General features: G+C 43.7%; 1 long non-coding RNA gene and 1 other non-coding gene across 3 annotated transcripts in view; one reads left to right on the plus strand and one right to left on the minus strand.

Moving 5' to 3' along the window:
* LOC114817659 overlaps positions 1-7,612 on the plus strand; it is a 37,843-nt gene extending 30,231 nt beyond the window's left edge. For both annotated transcript variants that reach the window (XR_003765513.2, XR_003765514.1), the window contains exon 3: positions 7,336-7,612. This is a non-coding gene — a long non-coding RNA (uncharacterized LOC114817659). The remainder of the gene's footprint in view (positions 1-7,335) is intronic.
* Positions 7,613-8,604: 992 nt separating this feature from the next.
* Positions 8,605-8,742, minus strand: LOC114818130. The gene has a single exon (XR_003765951.1). It is a non-coding gene; the product is annotated as a small nucleolar RNA SNORA7 (small nucleolar RNA).
* Between the last annotated feature and the right edge of the window lie 11,347 nt (positions 8,743-20,089).

A 20,089-nucleotide genomic window follows, 5' to 3' on the forward strand; every position in this document is an offset into this window, starting at 1 on the left:
ATCATTAGCATTATAATTCCTTTTCACTGGTTCTCCATCTCAAAGTCTCTGTGACTGACCCCAGGCTCTTTAATTGTTTATGACAAGAGATCCCATTTTGATGCCAAAAAGCAAATCAGAATATAAAGACAAAACTATTGCTAGTTGGCATGATTGATTGTCGTGGTCCATCGACCATGGCCGTGGACCATCGACCTATGCCCGGCACGGAGACCTGCACGTGTACGCCAAGGTGTCTCCGCTGAGCGGCCTCAGCCTGACCGGCTCATCAGCCATCAGAACCACAGCCTACTGTCTACCCGCCAGGATTATAGGACATTTCGTTCCCCATCTGCTGCAGCAGAGAGGTGGCCATTTTCTTCATCTTCCCTCTTTCCCTGCAGTGAGATCAGGGTGTGGCTGCCTAACCCCCAGGTAACAAAATCCCAGGTTCATACATTATTACATTTCAAAAGCTGCCTGCCTTCACACCTACTCTGCCCAACCCAGGCTGTTTACTCCTTTCACTGGCCTCTTTACTTCCAAGGCCCCAAGGACAATTCAACCAACTCCTCACTGTTCCCCTAAACACTGGAATCTTCGTTCTCGAGGGCCTAAGGACGATTCAACCTTCTCTCCTAGTCACTCATTCATTCATTCAATAGTATTTATTGAGCGCTTACTATGTGCAGAGCACTGTACTAAGCGCTTGGGATGAACAAGTCGGCAACAGATAGAGACAGTCCCTGCCGTTTGACGGGCTTACAGTCTAATCGGGGGAGACGGACAGACAAGAACAATGGCACTAAACAGCGTCAAGGGGAAGAACATCTTGTAAAAACAATGGCAACTAAATAGAATCAAGGCGATGTACAATTCATTAACAAAATAAATAGGGTAACGAAAATATATACAGTTGAGCGGACGAGTACAGTGCTGTGGGGATGGGAAGGGAGAGGTGGAGGAGCAGAGGGAAAAGGGGAAAATGAGGCTTTAGCTGCGGAGAGGTAAAGGGGGGATGGCAGAGGGAGTAGAGGGGGAAGAGGAGCTCAGTCTGGGAACGCCTCTTGGAGGAGGTGATTTTTAAGTAAGGTTTCATCCTGTCCCGCCTGGATTACTGCATCAGGCTCCTTGCTGACCTCCCAGCCTCCTGTCTCTCCCCACTCCAGGCCATACTTCATACTGTTGCCCGGGTCATCTTTCTACAGAAACATTCAGGACACCCAAATCCTCAAAAAAACTCCAGTGGTTGCCCATCCACCTCCGCATCAAACAAAAACACTGCACTATTGGCTTTAAAGGCCTCAATCATCTTGCACCCTCCTACCTCACCTCATTACTCTCCTACTACAACCCAGCCCATACACTTCGCTCCTCTAAAGCTAACCTTCTCACTGTGCCTTGATCTCGCCCATCTCACCGCCGACTCCTCACCCACATCCTGCCTCTGTCCTGGAACGCCCTCCCTCCTCAGATCCAACAGACAATGACTTTCCCCCTCTTCAAAGTCTTATTGAAGGCACATCTCCTCCAAGAGGCCTTCCCTGACTAAGCCTTCCTTTCTTCTTCTCCCACTTCTTTCTGCGACACCCTGACTAGCTCCCTTTGTTCTCCCCCGAACCCCACAGCACTTATGTACATATCTGTAATTTATTTATATTAATATCTGTCTCCTCTCTAGGCTGTAAGCTCGTTGTGTCTGTTTATTGTTGTATTGTACTGTCCCAAGCGCTTAGGACAGCGCTCTGCACACAATCAGTGCTCAATAAATACAGTTGAATGAATGACTCAATGAAATTGTGCCCTCCTTGTGGGTAGGTAACATATCAGTCAATCAATCAGTTGTAATTTCTGAGTGCTTACAGTATGCAGTGTTCTGTACTACACTCTTGGGAACATATGCATCTTATACTTACTTTACTTTCCCAAGTTCTTATTACACTGCACTGTACAATAAATTGCACTGCATTGATCAATAAATTCCATTTAGTACTACTATGGAGTCTTGAATAAAATTGTAGAGAAACAGAAAAAATATCAGATGTGGATGCTTGTTTTATTTCACTCAAAAAGATAAGAAGATTAAAAATGCTTTCATATGTACATGATATATATGAAGTTTTCATTTTTTAGGTCTTTCCAAGCATTTTGAAAACTTTCATAGTCATAAATCTATTTGCATAAAATTGACTGCAAAGAGCAATTAGTACTTTATTAATATGCAAATTTGGTCCAGTGCAAACACAGCTATATGAGACTTAAATATGCAAGTCTGTCTGGCTGTGCTAGAAACCCAGATGCTTTTATTTACTTTGAAAATGAGGAATTTGGTTAATGATGTTGTTGACAGGAAAACGTGAATAAATTTTATGATCAAATTTGCCAAGATCTACTAAAACTTCTAAATACAGAATCAATTTTACTGATATTTTGTAATTATCAACTTAGTAATAAAATATTAAATTCAAAATACTAGAGCGATTTTTTCCCAGGGAAACTAACCTACAGCAACACTTTCCTCCAGATAAAATAATTTGTCAGGGGATAAAAGTAATTCCATAACCTGTGCGAATAGTATCTTTAGTAGAAAGTTATTTGAGTAGCTGGTTTTACTTGGAATGAATACTGTAAATAAGTTTTAAAACCAAAAAATCCAAGCTTTCATCACTGTCTCCATTAATTACCTAGAATTATTATTGTTATTATTATGTGCCAGACACTTTTCTAAACTCTGGGGCAGATACAAGGTAATCAGGTTGGACACAGTCTTTGGCCCACATGGGTCTCACGGTCTAAACAGACTAGATTAGACTACTCTATTGTAGATTTAGTACAGTTCTCTGCACACAATAAGCACTCAATAAGAACCACTGATTGACTGATTCATAGAACTGGGGCCCACAGCTTGGTGGTTAGCAAGGCAGAAGCATTGTGATATAGTAGAAACAGCTTGAGATAGAAGGTGACTTGCAGGAATTTTTCCGCTAGCAATGATGAACGTGAACTCTCCTGCCAAATTGATCTGTCTGAGTAACGAAATTCAGGAATGTGCTCTGCATGTTTGCAAAGTGTTTAACTATTGTTGCTGGATACAGTTCAAATTGCACCAAAGTGGAATGGTCTCAGGCAGTCCATCAATACTCTGCGAGGCTATTGCGAATGCTAATTTCTACTCTCCTGATTGTACACCTTCAGAATTGTGCCCATGACAAACACGAACAATTCGATGTCATGATTCCTTTAACTTAGGTAGGGAAAACCCAATTTGCCAGTAAAATATGTTTTAAATATCTCAATTTACTCTAACTTGCTGGTACTACTGATGATGAACATCCCGACCTCCAGGCTTATGAACTTTGAGATATGATTTTAATCTACTAAGTAGAAAACCACCTTTGATAATCATCTAGTTAAGTGGCAGTTAGGCTCATGCACTATTAGAGACTAATTTGCGGGGTGAGCAGCAGGACATTGGCAGTTCAAGATGACACCCAAGGAGTTTTCTGGGTGGCAAACTTCTAAACTGTAAACTCGTTGTGGGCAGGGAATGTGTCTGTTTATTGTTGTATCGCACTCTCCCAAGTGCTTAATATAGTGCTCTGCACACAGTAAGCACTCAATAAATATGATTGAATGAATGAATGAATGAATGAATGAACCTTCACTACCAGCCTGAGTCTGTGCCGGGCCTAACTTTTGCCTGTTCGCCTCAAGAACCTTCCCCAGCAAAGCAGTCAAAGATGGTCTTTGACTCTCAGTCTTCCACTCAGCTCTATGAAGTACCTCCTGAAAAAGTATCTAAAAATTATAGTCATTGACTTGAAAAATTACCATTAATTTAGCATTAAAAACAGTGTATCTGGTTCTGCTGTATAGGTGAAATATATTTAGGGACTGTCTGTCTTGTCTCATAGAAGATCAGTCAATCAGTCAATAGTATTTATTGATTGCTTGGGTGTGGAGAACTGAGCTCTTGAGAAAGTATATTAGAATTAGTAGTAGACATATTCCCTGTCCCCAAGGAGTTCACAATCCAGTATGGAAAACAGGCCTCCAAATAAATTACAGATAACAGGAAGAAGAAAAGAGGATATGTACATAAGTTATGCTTAAGTAATAGGACAAATGAGATAGTTACAAAAATGCTATGGAAGATTGCAAATACTTTAAATGCATAAGTGAAACAGAAGTACCATAGAGGCAATAGGGGAAATATAAAACAGGGAGATTAGAATTTAATTGGGAAGGTGTCCTGGAGGAAATGTGATTTCAGAAGCATTTTGTAAATGGGGAGAACTGTATTCTATTGAATTTGAAGAAAGAGGGAGTTCCAGGCTTGGGTTGGGGGGGATGAAGAGCAAGAGATTGAAAGTGGGCGAGGAGAAAACAAGGCAAAGTTTGTAGATTATGTTTATTATGAGGATTGAAAAGCCCAAACTAGGGGGTAGTGAGAGAAGAAAGTAGTTAAGTAGGAGGGGAAGAGCTTATAGAGTGCCATAAAACCAGTGGTCAGGAGTTTCTCCTATAAAATGGAGATAAATAAGGGGTGGAATCCCGGCAAATAGCATAGGCAGATATTAAAGCTATTCTTATTATAAGTTGTAAAGCATCTTAGTAAGACCTAAAGTTGCATTGGAAGAATTTTCCAGATGATCTTTAGTATATGCTAACTCCAACATTCAGGTCCCACGGCTGTGTAGAATAAATTGAACAAAGCTGGACCTTCTATATATAGCCGTCATGTTCTATTTGCAACGAATGGATCAAATCGAGCCTCCCCAGCTAGCACAACCAGTCATTCCATCAGGAAGCACTCGGAATCTCGACGGACTTTTCACCGCAGCTAAATTTACTAATCTTTTGATGGTGTTGAATATTTTCAAGAGGTCTATCAAATTCTATTCTTCGATTCTATTTGCTGTTCCGGACTTAATATTGGTACAGTAAAGCTCTTGTTTTAGCTAAGTAAATACTTTTTACCTCTTTCTGATCTAAAGAGGGGATGTCTGCATGTTTGTATTTTGGGAATTCAGGTTCATACTGAAATGATGCTAAATTCATTATGGGCAGGGAACCTTTCTGTTCATTTTGTTGTATAGTACTCTCCCAAGTGCTTAGTACAGTGCTCTGCACATAGGAAATGTACCATTGGTTGAGTGCCCTGCACACAGTAAGCACTCAATAAATACGATTGAATGAATTGATTGATTGATAAATCTGGGAGGGATTAGCAGCCAGGAAGCCTCCCCCAACCTCAGTTACAGACCCCCTGCTTAGAGAAGAATCACATAGCTGATCATAGCTGATCATAGAAGATAGTTTCCCCCTTTGGGAGGCTAAATCTCTGACACCCTACATGAGGAAAGCCATTTACCTGTGTAGTCTCGGGGTACACTAGCTGAAAGCAGTCCAGATGGAGTGGTGAGAACTGGGTGATTCAGGGTAACCTTATGAACTCTGATGGTTTGGGGTAAGTAATGTCCTAACTGTAGCGGGAAAATGGGTTTTGGTCGAAACTTTTTGAATACTCAGATCTAGAAGCAAGAAAACAAGGACATGACACATTTCTTTCTTAAATCTCTAGGTGACAGTTTAGGAAAAATAGGCCAAAATAGTCTCCGATGTTATCAAAAGCAATTATATGAAGCAATTACAAATAAATTTGATCATCTATGGTAAGGAAAAATATGCTTACTAAGTTAATTCATATCACTTGCTTTCACTGTGTATTTTACATAGTAAGCAGTTAGGGAATTAGGGAGAGTTATTCCAACAGCATTCATCGATAATAATAATAATAATAACTGTGGTATTTGTTAAGCGCTTACAGTTTGCCAAGCACTGTAGTAAACACTGGGGTGGATACAAGCAAATCGGGTTGGACACAGTCCCTGTCCCACTTGGGGCTCACATTCTCATTCCCCATTTTACAGATGAGGTAACTGAGGCACGGAGAAGTGAAATGACTTGCCCAAGGTCACACAGCAGACAAGTGGCAGAGCTGGGATTAGAACGACACAACCTTCTGATTCCCAGTTTCTATCCGCTATGCCATGCTGCTTCTCTATCTGAACAGATCACAATGCGATGTCAGAAAGAACAGTTGTGCTCATTCCATCCATCGTCATCACCACTGTCAAACTACCTACACTACAATGCACATTTTTTTACCTAACACATGGTTCATCATGAATGTAACCCCTGTGTTATAGGAGAACCATATGTATTAATTTTAAAATTTTGTCTTCACATGTTGTCTTAATTCTCCTTAGGCTGAGATTTCCCTAACAGTACTCTCCTAATGGAGTAATTGCCTAAGATAAGCAATATAGAGCTTTATCAGAGATTTAGTTTTGTTTCCACAATTTAGAAAACATTGTGGAAACAAAACCAAATCTATGATAAGGTTATATTTGTTTTTGGAAAAAACGGCATCAAACTTCGTTTTCCCAAACATTTAATATTCAGACTATAGGGTATCTTTTCCTATCCATAGAGCAGTCTCACTTTCAAAGTTCTCACACATTTGGGTCTTCAGCAAAGATTTAAATGTATAAGTGGAAAGCTTTTCAGAACACCTTCATTTCTTGGAAACAAAAATCAACTTTTTTGTGGTACATACTCAAATACATTACATCAGAGCACCCCCTTATTAGTGATGAAATCTGCCTGAATGTTTTATTTCTTCCTATTGAATAGGTAGCAATAGAGTTGAATCAGTTCGCTCCATTTATTCAGTCAGCTCATTTAAAAAATTCTAGTGGATTAGGATTTTTTTTTTAATATCTTAGCCTCTTTTGGGTGTCCTGATAGGGATAAGTTTACCAGCTGGCAGTGTTGAATTTAAGCCTCGCCAACTACGGGTTTCTTGGCCAAATATAATTCTAGCTTACGTAGCAACTCCTCCTGCCGCTTTGTCCCTAGGGCACCAGAAGGAGTTACAAGCCCAAGTGTTTTTCATGTTATCTATCTATATGCACAGGACGGACAAGCTTTGGGTGCGGTGTTTAGTCTGATGCCACCAGGATTTACTGCAAGAAGAATCGCTGCATAGTTGCAGCTTCAAATTACTATGAAAATTTTGGTTATACTCAAGGAGGAAATGTCTAGGTGTTCAATTAATAACATTTTTTGAGCACTTATTGGTTGCAGAGCACTGTGATAAGCTCTTGGGAGACTACAACTGAGTTGGTAGACACCTTCTCTGTCCACAAGGAGTCTACAGCCTAGAGGAGGAGCTTAGCCCTGTTATCGTTGTCATCAAAATTTATTGAGTACCCACTGGATGCTTTCCTAGCTCTGAAAACAATAACTTCTCAAAATAACCAGCTGGCTTTCTTTTTCTCTATGACTCAGAAAGAATCTTGAACATCCACCAAGACAGAAGCAACAAGACGGAAAAAGCTACAGTGGAGATTCCATGCTCCCAAACAGCCTTTCTCCAACTCCCACAAATTGCCTTGAAGAAGTCTTTTCTTGCAGTATTTTCGCTCTGCCCCCTGGTAAGCAGGAGATCTGCCAGGAACTTTAGTCAAAAGATAAAGCCCTCCTCGAAGCATTTTTGCAGGAAAACCAAAACAAACAGAACAGTAAGGCATTTTCCCAAAAATAAAGCAAAGCAGGGCAACTTTCATTCAAGCCTAAAACGTTTCTGATGTTTTCACAGCTTTGGGTTTTTTTTTTTTTGGTGGCACTTTGTTAAATGCTTATTATATGTCAAGCACTATTCTAAGTACTGGGGTAGATACAAGTTAATCGGGTCAAACGGTCCCTGTCCCAAAAGAGGGTCAGTCTTATTAGGAGAGAGAACAGGCATTGAGTCCCCCTTTTACAGATAATGAAACTGAGGCACAGAGAAATTAAGTGACTTACTGAAGGTTACAAAGCAGGAAATGGAAGAGCTGGGACTAGATTCCAGGCCTTCTGACTGCTAGATGCATGTTCTTTTCACTAGGCCTACTGCTTCCCTTTGCTTTAGATGTGGAATAAATATCTTCTCTGGAGTAAGCTCCATAGCCTCTAAATCAATCCAGTTATGCCTCTGAATAGGCTTTTCTGATTAAAAAAACCATTTAGGTCAATAAGCACCTCTCTACTCCTCGACTCTATTAATACTGTGAATTTTCATAAGGTGATCAATGCAAGGTCCCTTTGTAACCAATCAATACTACTGAAGACTTACAGTTTGCAGAGCACATTACTGAGTACTTGAGGGAGCATAATTCAATAGATTTGGTAGGCACGATTTCTTCCCTCTAGGAGCTTACAGTCTAGTGGAGGAGCTGAAAGGATTATTTCCATTTTTAATTATCTTCCAAGCTTCCACAATACTTTAGTGGATTGCAAATTGGACCCAAGGTAGGAAAGATGAGGAAATCCTCGATCCTACTGAGTTTGAGGCATTGTGCTGAGCACTTGGGAGGCAAGTCACAAGATCTCTGGCTCCAAGAAAGGCAGCTGTCTTGTTTTGTCTTAGGTTGCTGATCATTTTGGTAGAGGCTCCATAGAGTTTTCTAGGTAAAAATATGGAAGTGGTTTACCATTGCCTTCTTCTGCACAGTAAATTTTGAGTCTCCACCCTCGACTCTCTCCCATGCCATTGCTGCCCGGCACAGGTGAGTTTTGACTTGTAGCAGATCACCTTCCACTCATTAGCCACTGCCCAAGCTAAGAATGGAAAAACTATGCCTCTGTTTGACTCTCCCTCCTGTAGCTGAGACTGGCAGAGTATTGAAAACTCTCCAGGTGTGATCCTGAGAGGGGTAAAGAAGACAGCAGACAACGTACTTTCCCAAGCCCTTAACCGAGTGCTCTGCACACAGTTAAGTACTCAATAAATACCACTGATTTACTGAGTGAGTGAATGCTTGCTTGGCTTATCCTAAACACTTTGTAAATTCCATTATCAGCTTCAAGTCCTTCCTCTGAGGTCGGCCCCAAGGTCTGGCCTGAATCCTTATAGTGGCCCCGACCCCCAACCCAGAGAGCACCATGGTGCTTGAAAAAACAAGACTTACTCTGGACCTAGAGTACTTATGCCAGGCCAGAATTAGTTGCCCTGTCAACCTGGCTCAAGCAGAGAGCAGATTTATGAGGGTAAAGCCCTTTAACTCAGGCTACATTCAAGAAGATAGGCAAGGAAAATAATAATAATTACAGTATTTGTTAAGCGCTTACTATATGTCAAGCCCCGTACTAAGTGATGGGGTGGATAAAAGCAAAGCAAGGCAGACCCAGTCCCACTTGGGGCTCACGGTCTATCTCCAAATTAGAGATGAAGTGAGATAAGGCCCAGAGAAGTGAAGTGACTTGCTCAAGGTCACAGAGCAGACAAATGGTGGAACCAGGACTAGAACCCTGCTCTATCCGCTACGCCATGTTGGGGATGCAGGTCTGCCTGGAAGAAGCGGCATGGCCTAGTGGATAGAGCACGGGCCTGGGAGTCAGAAGGTCTTGTGTCCTAGTCCTGGGTCTTTCACTTGTCTGCTGTGTGACTTTGGGCAAGTCACTTCACTTCTCTGGGCCTCAGTTACCTCATCTGTAAAATGGGGATAAAGACTATGAGCTCCACGTGGGATATGGACTGTGTCCTACCTGTTTAGCTTATATCTGTCCCAGTGCTTAGTACAGTGTCTGGCACATAGTAAGCGTTTAACAAATACCTTGAAAAAAAATGCTTGTGAAGTCCCCCAGACCATTTGTCCCAGGGTTTCAGCCAGGGGAAGATGAGAGATTCACTTCTGTTTGGGTTCCTGTAACTAGAACAGGGGGAGGCAGAAAATGGCCCACAGAAGAAATCTGGCCCGTCAAGTGTTTTAATCAGGTCTGACTGGGGCCTAGCCATTTTAGCCTGTGACAGGGATACAGGGAACAGCCCTGCTGTAGCTCTCACCTAGCCAACTGTGGCTCTGAGAGTAACAAGGGTGTGTTGGGTGGGAGGAAGAAGGGGTGCACTTCAGTGGTATCAACTAGATGCTTCCTCCCCTGCGGCTGTTTACTGTAGGCCTGGAGCCAGTTACAGAAAGGGATTAGTTCCTGTGGGTCTAAAAAATCATCCTCCCAAGAAATAGAGATATTAGCTAAAATGCTGGAATCGTCAGGTGACCAGGTCAGCTCCTGGAAGTGCAACTGCAGTGAGCAATTAACTTTCAGTTTGCCCTTTGACACTACCGGTACCTCTTAGAGGTAAATAATTTTCCTCCAACCCTCCCCCCAACTCCCCTTGAAAGCCCTTGCTGAGAAGGTGGTTTAGATCTCTTTTCTGTGACTTTCCCAAAATTTAATATCTCACTGGATTTAGTGTATTTGTCTCATCCAACCTTTTAGCTGGGGACATTGTTAGTTGACATTGTATGTACTATATCTTGGCAAATTCTTGCTTTCTTAACTTGAGCTCCGGAAGGTTTAACTAGAAGTAAGTGAAAGACAGACTAATGCTCTCCCTATCTTCAAAGTCTTTCTGTAATCACAACTTAGTTCAGTGCTCCACACGAGATAGGTGCTCAATAAGAACCATTGATCAATCGATAAAGGGAATTTACTGAGAGCTTACTGTGTGCAGAGCACTGTACTAAGCAAAGAGTATAATGCAAAAAAGTTGATAGACACATTCCTTGCCCACAAGAAGCACTTACAGTCTAGAAAGGAAGACAGACATTAAAATAAATTTATGATATACACATAAGCATATGTGTATATGTGTATATCACGGGGAAGCAGCGTGGCTCAGTGGAAAGAGGCCGGGCTTGGGAGTCAGAGGTTATGGGTTCGAATGCCGGCTCCGCCACTAGTCAGCTGTGAGACTGTGGGCAAGTCACTTCACTTCTCTGGGCCTCAGGTCCCTCATCTGGAAAATGGGGATGAAAGACTGTGAGCCTCATGTGGGACAACCTGATTACCCTGTATCTACCCCAGCACTTAGAACAGTGCTCTGCACATAGTAAGCGCTTAACAAATACCAACATTATTATAAGCAATTGTTTTCTTGTTTGTGTACATAAGTTCTATGGGGCTGAGGGTGGGTGAATATCATATGCTTAAAGGGTACTGATCCAAGATGCAGAAGGGAGAGAGAGTAGGGGAAAAGAGGGCTTAATCAGGGAAAGCCTCTTGGAGGAGATGTGGTTTTAATAACACTTTAAAGGTGAGAAGAGAAGTGGTCTGTTGGAAATGGAGGGGGTGGGAATTCCAGGTCAAAGGGAGGACATGGGTAAGGGATTGGCAGCGAGATAGATGAGATCGAGGCACAGCGAGTAATTTGGCAGTAGAGGAGCAAAGTATGCAGACTGCATTATAGTAGGAAATCAGTGAGGGACGATAGGAAGGGTGAGCATAATGTAGGAGGGATGAGCTGATTAAGGGCTTTAAAGCTGTTTGATGGGAAGGAGTTTCTGTTTGATGTAGAGGTGAATGGGCAACTACCTACTACTCATGCTATAAAAGCTTTTTCCTACATTTCATAAAATCTCACTCAAATCATCCTGAAATAGGTAGGATTTATTATTCATTTTAATGACTGTCTCCCCCCTAAGATTGTTTTATTCATATTAATGTCTGTCTCCCCCTTTAGACTTTAAGCTCAGTGTGGGCAGGGAACATGTCAGCTAATTCTGTTGTATTGTGCTCTCCCAAGTGCTTAGTACAGTGCTTATTATTATTATGGAATTTGTTAAGCACTTACTATGTGCCAGGCCCTGGGGTGGGCACAAGCAAATCGGGTTGGATTCAGTCCCTGTCTCACAGTCTCAACCCCATTTTACAGATGAGGGAACTGAGGCCCAGAGAAGTAAAGTGACTTGCCCAAGGTCGCACAGCAGACAAACTGTAGAGTCGGAATTAGAACCCATGACCTCCTGACTCCCAGGCCCGGTCTCTATCCATCACACCATGCTGCTTCTCCTGATTAGAACCCAGGTTCTCTGACACCCAGGCCCACGCTCTTTCCACCGGGCCATGCCGCTTCCGTTCAGTTCTGCAGTGAAAGTTGTTCGGTTTCTTCTTCCATTCTTCACACACCTGGAGTACTAGATGACCAGAAAACCGCCTCAGTCCCATTCCAGATAATAACACAGGAATAATCCCGACCCAAGGCTAGTGGCTCTAAGGGGGCAGCGGCCACGGAAGCAGGGTGAGTCGTGGTCGTGGCCCAGCTTTCACTGCTGCCCGTCTGACCCCATGAGATCCCCTGTGGCTGACCTTGCCTTCTTAGGTCATTTCCATCCCTTCCTCCAGGGAGCCGCTGGAGTTGCTATACATATGGCCTCCCGAGTCAAGGTCGGCCACAAGTAATTTGCAGAGGCGGAGGAGCAGTAGGAAAGGTTGCTCTACGGTTACAGTTCCCTGCCGCTATTGCTGCTGTGCCTGCTGGGATCCAAACAGGCAATAGCTGCAGGAAGCCAAAGCCAGCTTCCTGCCTCGCTCCTATAGCTCCTACTGTACTAAGCGCTGAATACAGTGCTCTGCACACGTGAATGCTCAATAATCCTAATAATAATAATAACTGTGGTATTTGTTAAGTCCTTAGTGTGTGCTAAGTACTGGCGTAGATACAAGCCGATCGGGTTGGACACAGTCCCTGTCCCACAGAGGGCTCACAGTCACGGATGAGGTAACTGAGGCACAGAAAAATTAAGTGACTTGCCCAAGGTCACGCAGCAGATAAGTGGCAGAGCCAGGATTAGAACCCAGGTCTTTCTGACTCCCAGGCCACGCCGCTTCACTGAATCCCACCGATTGATTGCCCCTCTCTGCCATTTCAGGGGATCTTTTTCCAGAGATTTCAGCTTGAAGCAGGCCCCCCGCTTTCCTCTCTTCTCTTCCTCTCTTCTGTGTCACCCTGAAATGCTCCCTTTGCTCTTCCCCCTCCCAGCCCTACAGCATTTATGTACATATCTGTCACTTATATATTTGTACTAATGACTTTTTCCCCCTCTCTAGATGGTAAATTCGTTGTGGGCAGGGAATGTCTGTGTTTATTGTTGTACTGCACTCTCCCAAGGACATAGTACAGTGCTCTGCACGCAGTCAGCACTCAATACATACAATTGAATGAATGAATGAATGAATAAATGAGGTCCTTCCCAAAATAGAAATAAGATCGAGGGTAGAGGCCTCGTGGCAGGAAAGTGGCTCCCTCACTTGTTCCTCTCTTCTGTTTGGAGTAAAGCCTTCCCTGCTGAGTACTGTCAGTGTGTTTGTGGGGGAGACATGATGGGAGGACGTTGCATATATGTGTCTCTATCCCTCCTGCTTACGTCTAGCTGACTGCCTGTCTCTGTCCCTCTCCCTTTCTCACTGTCCCCTCTCTTTGTTTCTATCTTCCTTTTGCCTCTCTCCTCCCTGTTTCTCTTTTCCCTCCCCTTCCCTCTCTCTCTCCCCCTCCCACTTATCTAGCACTCTTTCTGTCTCTGTTTGCTGCCTTTTCCCACTACCCCCCAAGCCAAATCCACTATCATTGGCCCCACTCCCATTGAAATCCCACACCCTAGAAGTCCTGCTCTATGGGCCCATTTTTCATTAAAGAAAATATGGTCACTTTACATTTTAACAGAGTTTCACCTGTTATTTAAAGGAAAAAAAGTTAGACAATATAATCCTGGAAAGGAGAGATTAAAATAGGCCACTGGAAGCAATAGACATTCTATTCATTTAGATCAACAAGGCTGATGCTGCTGGTGGCCTATTTTCATTCTCTATTAATGGGGGCTGCAGAGAAGCTGGGAAAGTCTGACTTGGGCTCTACCTGGGGGTTTTTTTAGATATGCTATATATTTAAATTTTTTTTATCATCAGACTTACCTTAAAATCCACCATCCATCAGAAGCAGCATGGCCTACTAGATAGAGCATGGGCCCGGGACTCAGAGAAGGACCTGTGGTCTATGTGCCTCAGTTACCTCACCTGTAAAATGGGGATTAAGACTGTGAGCCCTATGCGGGACAGGGACTGTGCCCAACCTGACTGGCTTGTATCTACCTCAACGTATACTACAGTGCCTGGCACTTAGTACGTGCTTAACAAACGCCATAAATAAAAAAATCCACCAGGACTGGGCTATCTGCTGCTTTTGCCTACCTCCCTTGACCCCCGACCAGCATTGATTGCCTCTTGGAGATACCAAGACCCAAGTTAGGGGAGCCTACAGAGGTCATCGTGGCCCACAACTACCCGAGTCTCCTCAGCCATCATCATCAAAATCATCATCAACATCATCATCATTGGGTTTTTTAAACAATATTTGTTAAGCACTGAGGTAGATACAAGTTAATCAGGTTGGAGGCAGTCTCTGCCCACATGGGACTCACAGTCTAAGTAGAAGGGAGAACAAGTACTGAATCCCCATTTTACAATTGAGGAAACCGAGGCACAGAGAAGTGAAGTGACTTGCACGGAGTCACACAGCAGGCAAGTGGTGGAGTCCACATTAGAATCCAGGTCCTCTGGCTCCCAGGACCATGGTTTATCCACTTGGCCATGCTGCTTCCTTTTAAGTGCTTTATTGAGCACTTACTATGTACAGATCACTGTACTAAGTGTTTGGGAGAGAACAGTACAACAGAGTTGGCAGACACATTCCTGCTCACAGAATGGGGACTTCTTAGGTGTGTTGTTCTGGGCAGTTGACCCCCTCACCTATTTTCCCTTTCTCCCTCTGGCCGTACTTATTAATAGCAACAACAATAACAATAATGATTATAATCATGGTATTTGTTAAGCACTTACTATGTGCCAGGCATTGTCCTAAGCGCTGGGATGGGGACTAGCTCGTCAAGTTGGACTCAGCTCCTGTCCCACATGAGACTCACAGTCTTAATCCCCATTTTACAGATGAGGTAACTGAGACACAGAGAAGTGAAGTGACTTGCCCAGGGTCAACCAGCAGACGAGCAGCAGAGATGAGATTGGAAGCCGGTCCTTCTGACTCCCAGGTCCATGATCTATCAACTAGGCCACGCTGCTTCACTCTACTTCACTCTTTACTATTTCACTACTTCACTCTTTCCTCTCTTTCTTTGTCTATTTTTTGCCTCATTTTTTGCCACCGCCCCCATCTCCCCACACACAGACTCTCTTTTTCCAGCATTTTTTTTCTTCTCTTCTCCCTCTCCTTTTCTCCACCCACCTCTTTCCACCTCGGTCCTCTGCTTGCCTTTCCCTTTCTCGTCCCTCTGTCTCCTCTGACTCTATCTGCCATCTTGGTCCCGCCCCTCAGGTAAAATGACTAGGCTTCTGATCACCCTGTCTGAGGTTCTCCAGACTGGAAACAGAGTGGGATGAAAGGCTGGAAAAGTCTGAAATACTGAGTAATATGGAATGGGTGTGGCCCAGTGGAAAGAACATGGGCCCGGGAGTCAAAGGACCTGGTTTCTAATCCCTGCTCTGCCACTTTTTGCTCTGTGACACTGGGCAAGTCACTTAATTTTTCTGTGCTCCGATTTCCTCATCCTTAAATGGGGATTTGATGCCTCTTCTCCCTCATATTTGGAATTTGAACCCTGGTTTGGTCAGGGGCTGTGTCTGACCTGAATACCATGAATCTACCCCAGTGCTGATTACAGTGCTTGGAGCATAGGTAGCGCTTAACAAATCCCACAATTATCTGTCAGCCAGACAGGCAGGTATCCTGACATTAGCATGGGTTTAGAGACGGGACTAGTCAGGACTCCTTAATTTTTATTTTTTCCTCATGGCCCTGGAACTCTTATCATTCTGTCAGAATCTAACATTAGATTTGTCCCATATAGCAATGAAGCCAAAAAGATACTTTCAAAGAAAAGTGTTTCTCCCCATAGCACATTTGCCTTCGTAGATATGATCATATGTTCACACTGATCAATCTTTGTTGTTGAGAGAAACCCTACTTGCCTAATTTAGGGTGAGGGAAGGAAATCCTAATCTGTAGCGAGCATAATGGGAAAAAACTTTATGACCAGATGACTAACTGCACTTCCTTTGGGTTTATTACCTCTGAAAACAGACCAAATAAGATGAGTGACATTATTAATAGAATCTGTCCACATGTCATGCTTCGCACATTGATTTAATTACCCATGATTTTTTTGGCAGACAAAAATGTAAAAAAAATGCCAGCTGATAGACTCACTGCTCTTTCTCCGCTTTTATACATATTTGTGACTTGTTATTTCTCATTCTTCTCACTTCCTTCTCCCCATCCTTCCTCCTTCTCCCATCCTCCCATCACCCTCTTTTTCCATAAGCTCAGGTTGAACATTTTTTAATTTCTTTGTTGTTCTCTGAGCTATGCTGACAATTCAGTGTTCTTTTTTTTTTCCAAGCTTGAGTGCCTCTTCCATCAGTAAAATCTAGGTGGAGAATCAGGTAAGCTGGAATGAGTGATGATGATGACGACAATGATGATATTGTTAAATGCTTACTATGTGCCAAGCACTGTACTGAGCTCTGGAGTAGATACAAAATGATCAGCTCCCACATGGGGCTCACAGTCTAAGCAGGAGGGAGAATAGGTATCGAATTCCCATTTTACAGATGAGGGAACTGAAACACAAAGAAGTTAAGTGACTTGCCCAAGATCACACTGCAGATAAGGAGCAGAGCCAGAATTAGAACCCAGGTCCTCTGGCTCCCAGGCCTGTGCTCTTTCCACTAGGCCACACTGCTTCTCTGGACCCAAATGAACACCCCATCCATCCAACCTGAGAGTCATGTTCTTGCTGACTTGTTCTGTCTTAATTTTACTGGGAGGAATGGAGCAATTACCATGTACTGAATACTTCCTTCCTTTCAGTGCACTTCTGTCAAGGAGATCTCTCTCTCTCTGGCACATAAATCACTTAGTTCAGGCCACCCCTTGGAGAACTGACCTGGTTCAAGAGTGAGCTCGTGGGGTTTCAGAACTCCCCATGGCAGGAGGGATTCCTGTTGCTCTTTATTCCCCTTCTCTCCCTCCTGACTTCATTCCCACCGCAGGAACACCACCAGACTAGCAGGGATCCCCCTGAAATCTCCAGATCTCAACTCTCCTTACTGAGGGGTTCCCCCGGGGATTTCTTGAGATGTCTGGAAAGTGGACTTACAGTGACGATATGTGCTTACAAGATGCGAAGCACTGTGCTAAGTCCTGGAGTGATCCCATTTTTCCTGTGGTTTGGCAATGGAGTAGGCACAGTGGCAGCAGAAGCACGTAGAAGCAGCATGGCTCAGTGGAAAGAGCACGGGCTTTGGAGTCAGAGGTCATGGGTTCGAATCCCAGCTCGGCCACTTGTCAGCTGTGTGACTTTGGGCAAGTCACTTAACTTCTCGGTGCCTCAGTTACCTCATCTGTAAAATGGGGATTAAGACTGTGAGCCCCACGTGGGACAACCTGATTCCCTTGTGTCTACCCCAGCGCTTAGAACAGTGCTTGGCACATAGTAAGCGCTTAACAAATACCAACATTATTATTATTATTATTACAGTGTCCAATCAGGAGCCAGGAGGTCACTTCATTTCTCTGTGCCTCAGTTACCTCATCTGTAAAATGGGGATTAAGACTGTGAGCCCCATGTGGGACAGGGACTCTGTCCAACCTAATTTGCTTGGATCCACCACAGTGCTTAGCACAGTGCCTGGTACCTAAAAAGCACTTAAAAATACTCCAATTATTATTATTATTTGGGTTTTTTTCTGCATTGGTCAGCAATGCAATTTATCCATTTGGTTTTGATCAGAACTAGAAGCAGTGTTGCGTAATGGGTAGGACACAGGCCTGGGAGCCAGATGGACCTGGGTTCTAATTCCACTCTGCCACTTGTCAGTTGTGTGACCTTGGGTAAGTCATTTAACTTATCTGAGCCTCTGTAACCACAGCAGTAAAATGAGGAGTAAGACAGTGAACCCCATGTGGGACATGGACTGTGTCCAACCTGATTAGCTTGTCCAGCACTTAATACAGTACCTGGCACATAGTAAGCACTTGATACATGGCATTAAAAAAGAACAACAAACAAAAAAACTGGCCTGGTGTGGAGCTTCCCCTGGAAAATCTGAGTTAGTCTGGATCATTCTGGAACTGAGGACTTTGGGGATGACAGGGGCAGATGAGGGTTTGCTTCCCAGGCCAGATCATGGTTCCATGAATCTCCAGATCAAAGATTGAATTGCATCCCCAGAAATGTGGAATTTGGACCTAAATTTCCAGGCAGATCCCAGAATAATAATAATGATGATTGTTTAATGATTGTTAAGCTCTTACTATGTGTCAAACACTCTTCTAAGCACTGCATTAGGTAGAATTAATCACAATGGACACAGTCCCTGTCCCACGTCAGGCTCTCAATCTAAGTAGGTGGGAGACAGGTAATAATAATGCTGGCATTTGTTAAGCACTTATTATGTGCAGAGCACTGTTCTAAGCGCTGGGGTAGATACAGGGTCATCGGGTTGTCCCACGTCAGGCTCACAGTTTCAGGCTCACAGTTCATCCCCATTTTACAGATGAGGTAACTGAGGCCCAGAGAAGTGAAGTGACTTGCTCACAGTCACACAGCTGACAAGTGACAGAGACGGGATTTGAACCCATGACCACTGACTCCCAAGCCTGGGCTCTTTCCGCTGAGCCACGCTGGGATAGGTACTGGCTCCCCATTTTACAGATGAAGATAGTGAGGCACAGAGAGGTTAAGTGAGTTGCCCAAGGTCACCCAGCAGGCCACTGGCAGAGCCAAGATTTGAACCTAGGCTCTCTGACTCCCAGGTCCAAGCTCTTTCCACTAGGCCAACTTGCTTGTCAATTAAGTCAACCAGAAACAACTAGGTTCCTGAGGGCAGAGAAGCAGCATGGCCTAGTGGGAGTTAGAGGACTTGGATTCTAATCCCAGCTCTGCTGCTTCCCTGATGAGTGACCTTGGGCAAGTCACATAACTTTTCTGTGCCTCAGTTTCCTCATCTATTAAATGGGAGTTAAATACCTAGTCTCCTTCCCCTTTAGACTGGGGGTCCAGGGACTGTGTCCAACCTGATTATCTTGTCTATCATTCATAATAAACTCTTAACATCACCACTGTTGTTATCTCAGATTTGGAAGAGACCCTGAGTGGTCATCTTATCCAGCACCCTGCCTCCAGGTAGGTGAATTTCTAAACCATTCAATACAAGTGACTAATTGTCTATCCATTTTTGAATAATTTCCAGGATGGAGATTGCCCCTCCTTGCTGACAGCTGATCCAGTGTTTAATCCTACTGGGGCTAAGGACATTGTTCCTTACATTAAGAAAGAAGGATGAGTGAATGGTAACATCTTGGAGGGATCCAAGCTACTCTCTACTCCCATTCAGCGATGGTCCGTTATTCTCTCCATCCCTGTAGTCCTGGACAGGACGTGGAAGTTGAGTTTCAATCCAGAGAAAGAGAAGTGTTAAAGTTGGGGAAGGGAAATGGAGGCAGCTGCAGAGAAGCAGCGTGGCCTAATGGATAGACCAAGGGCCTGGAGTCAGAAGGACTTGGGTTCTATTCCCAGCTTTGCCACTTGTCTGCTGTGTGACCTTGGGCAAGTCATTTTACTTCTCTGGGGCTGTTACATCATCTGTCTACTATAGATTAATTTGAAATGAATATCATTCGGTTAGTTTGACAGGTGGACATGGGATCTTCCCCCTCCTAGACTGTAAGCCCAGTGCAGGCAGGGATTGTCTCTCTTTATTGCTGAATTGTATTTTCCAAGCACTTAGTACAGTGCTCTGCACTCAGTAAGCCTCAGTATATACGATGGAATGAATGAATGAAGAGCCAAAAAAGAGAAGAAGAAAAAAGCAGGAAGTTTCCCTTTTGGGTAAATATTTCTAAGTGGGTGGCACTCACCAATACTCCTTCTCACCATGTACTTAATCCTCTTTGACCTCTTTCCCCTCCACCTTCACTCAGACTACTAAATCCTTTTGTGCGAGTGTAGTGTCCTTCAGGATTTAGAAAACCTCTCTCCTAGCATTATTCAGAACTGGATGGAGGGGAAGATTTACTTTCTTACAATCACTTCTGCCTCCGTTTTCACTATTCTGGAGAAAGCCATTCAGCAGGCTACTGGCAACTGGGGCTACTTTCCTGGACCCTGGGCCTCAGGAGGGTCCTGTCCGTCCAGGGAATAGGACTCTGGAT

This window comes from Ornithorhynchus anatinus, chromosome 17 (genome assembly GCF_004115215.2).
Source record: "Ornithorhynchus anatinus isolate Pmale09 chromosome 17, mOrnAna1.pri.v4, whole genome shotgun sequence".
Lineage (NCBI taxonomy): Eukaryota > Metazoa > Chordata > Mammalia > Monotremata > Ornithorhynchidae > Ornithorhynchus > Ornithorhynchus anatinus.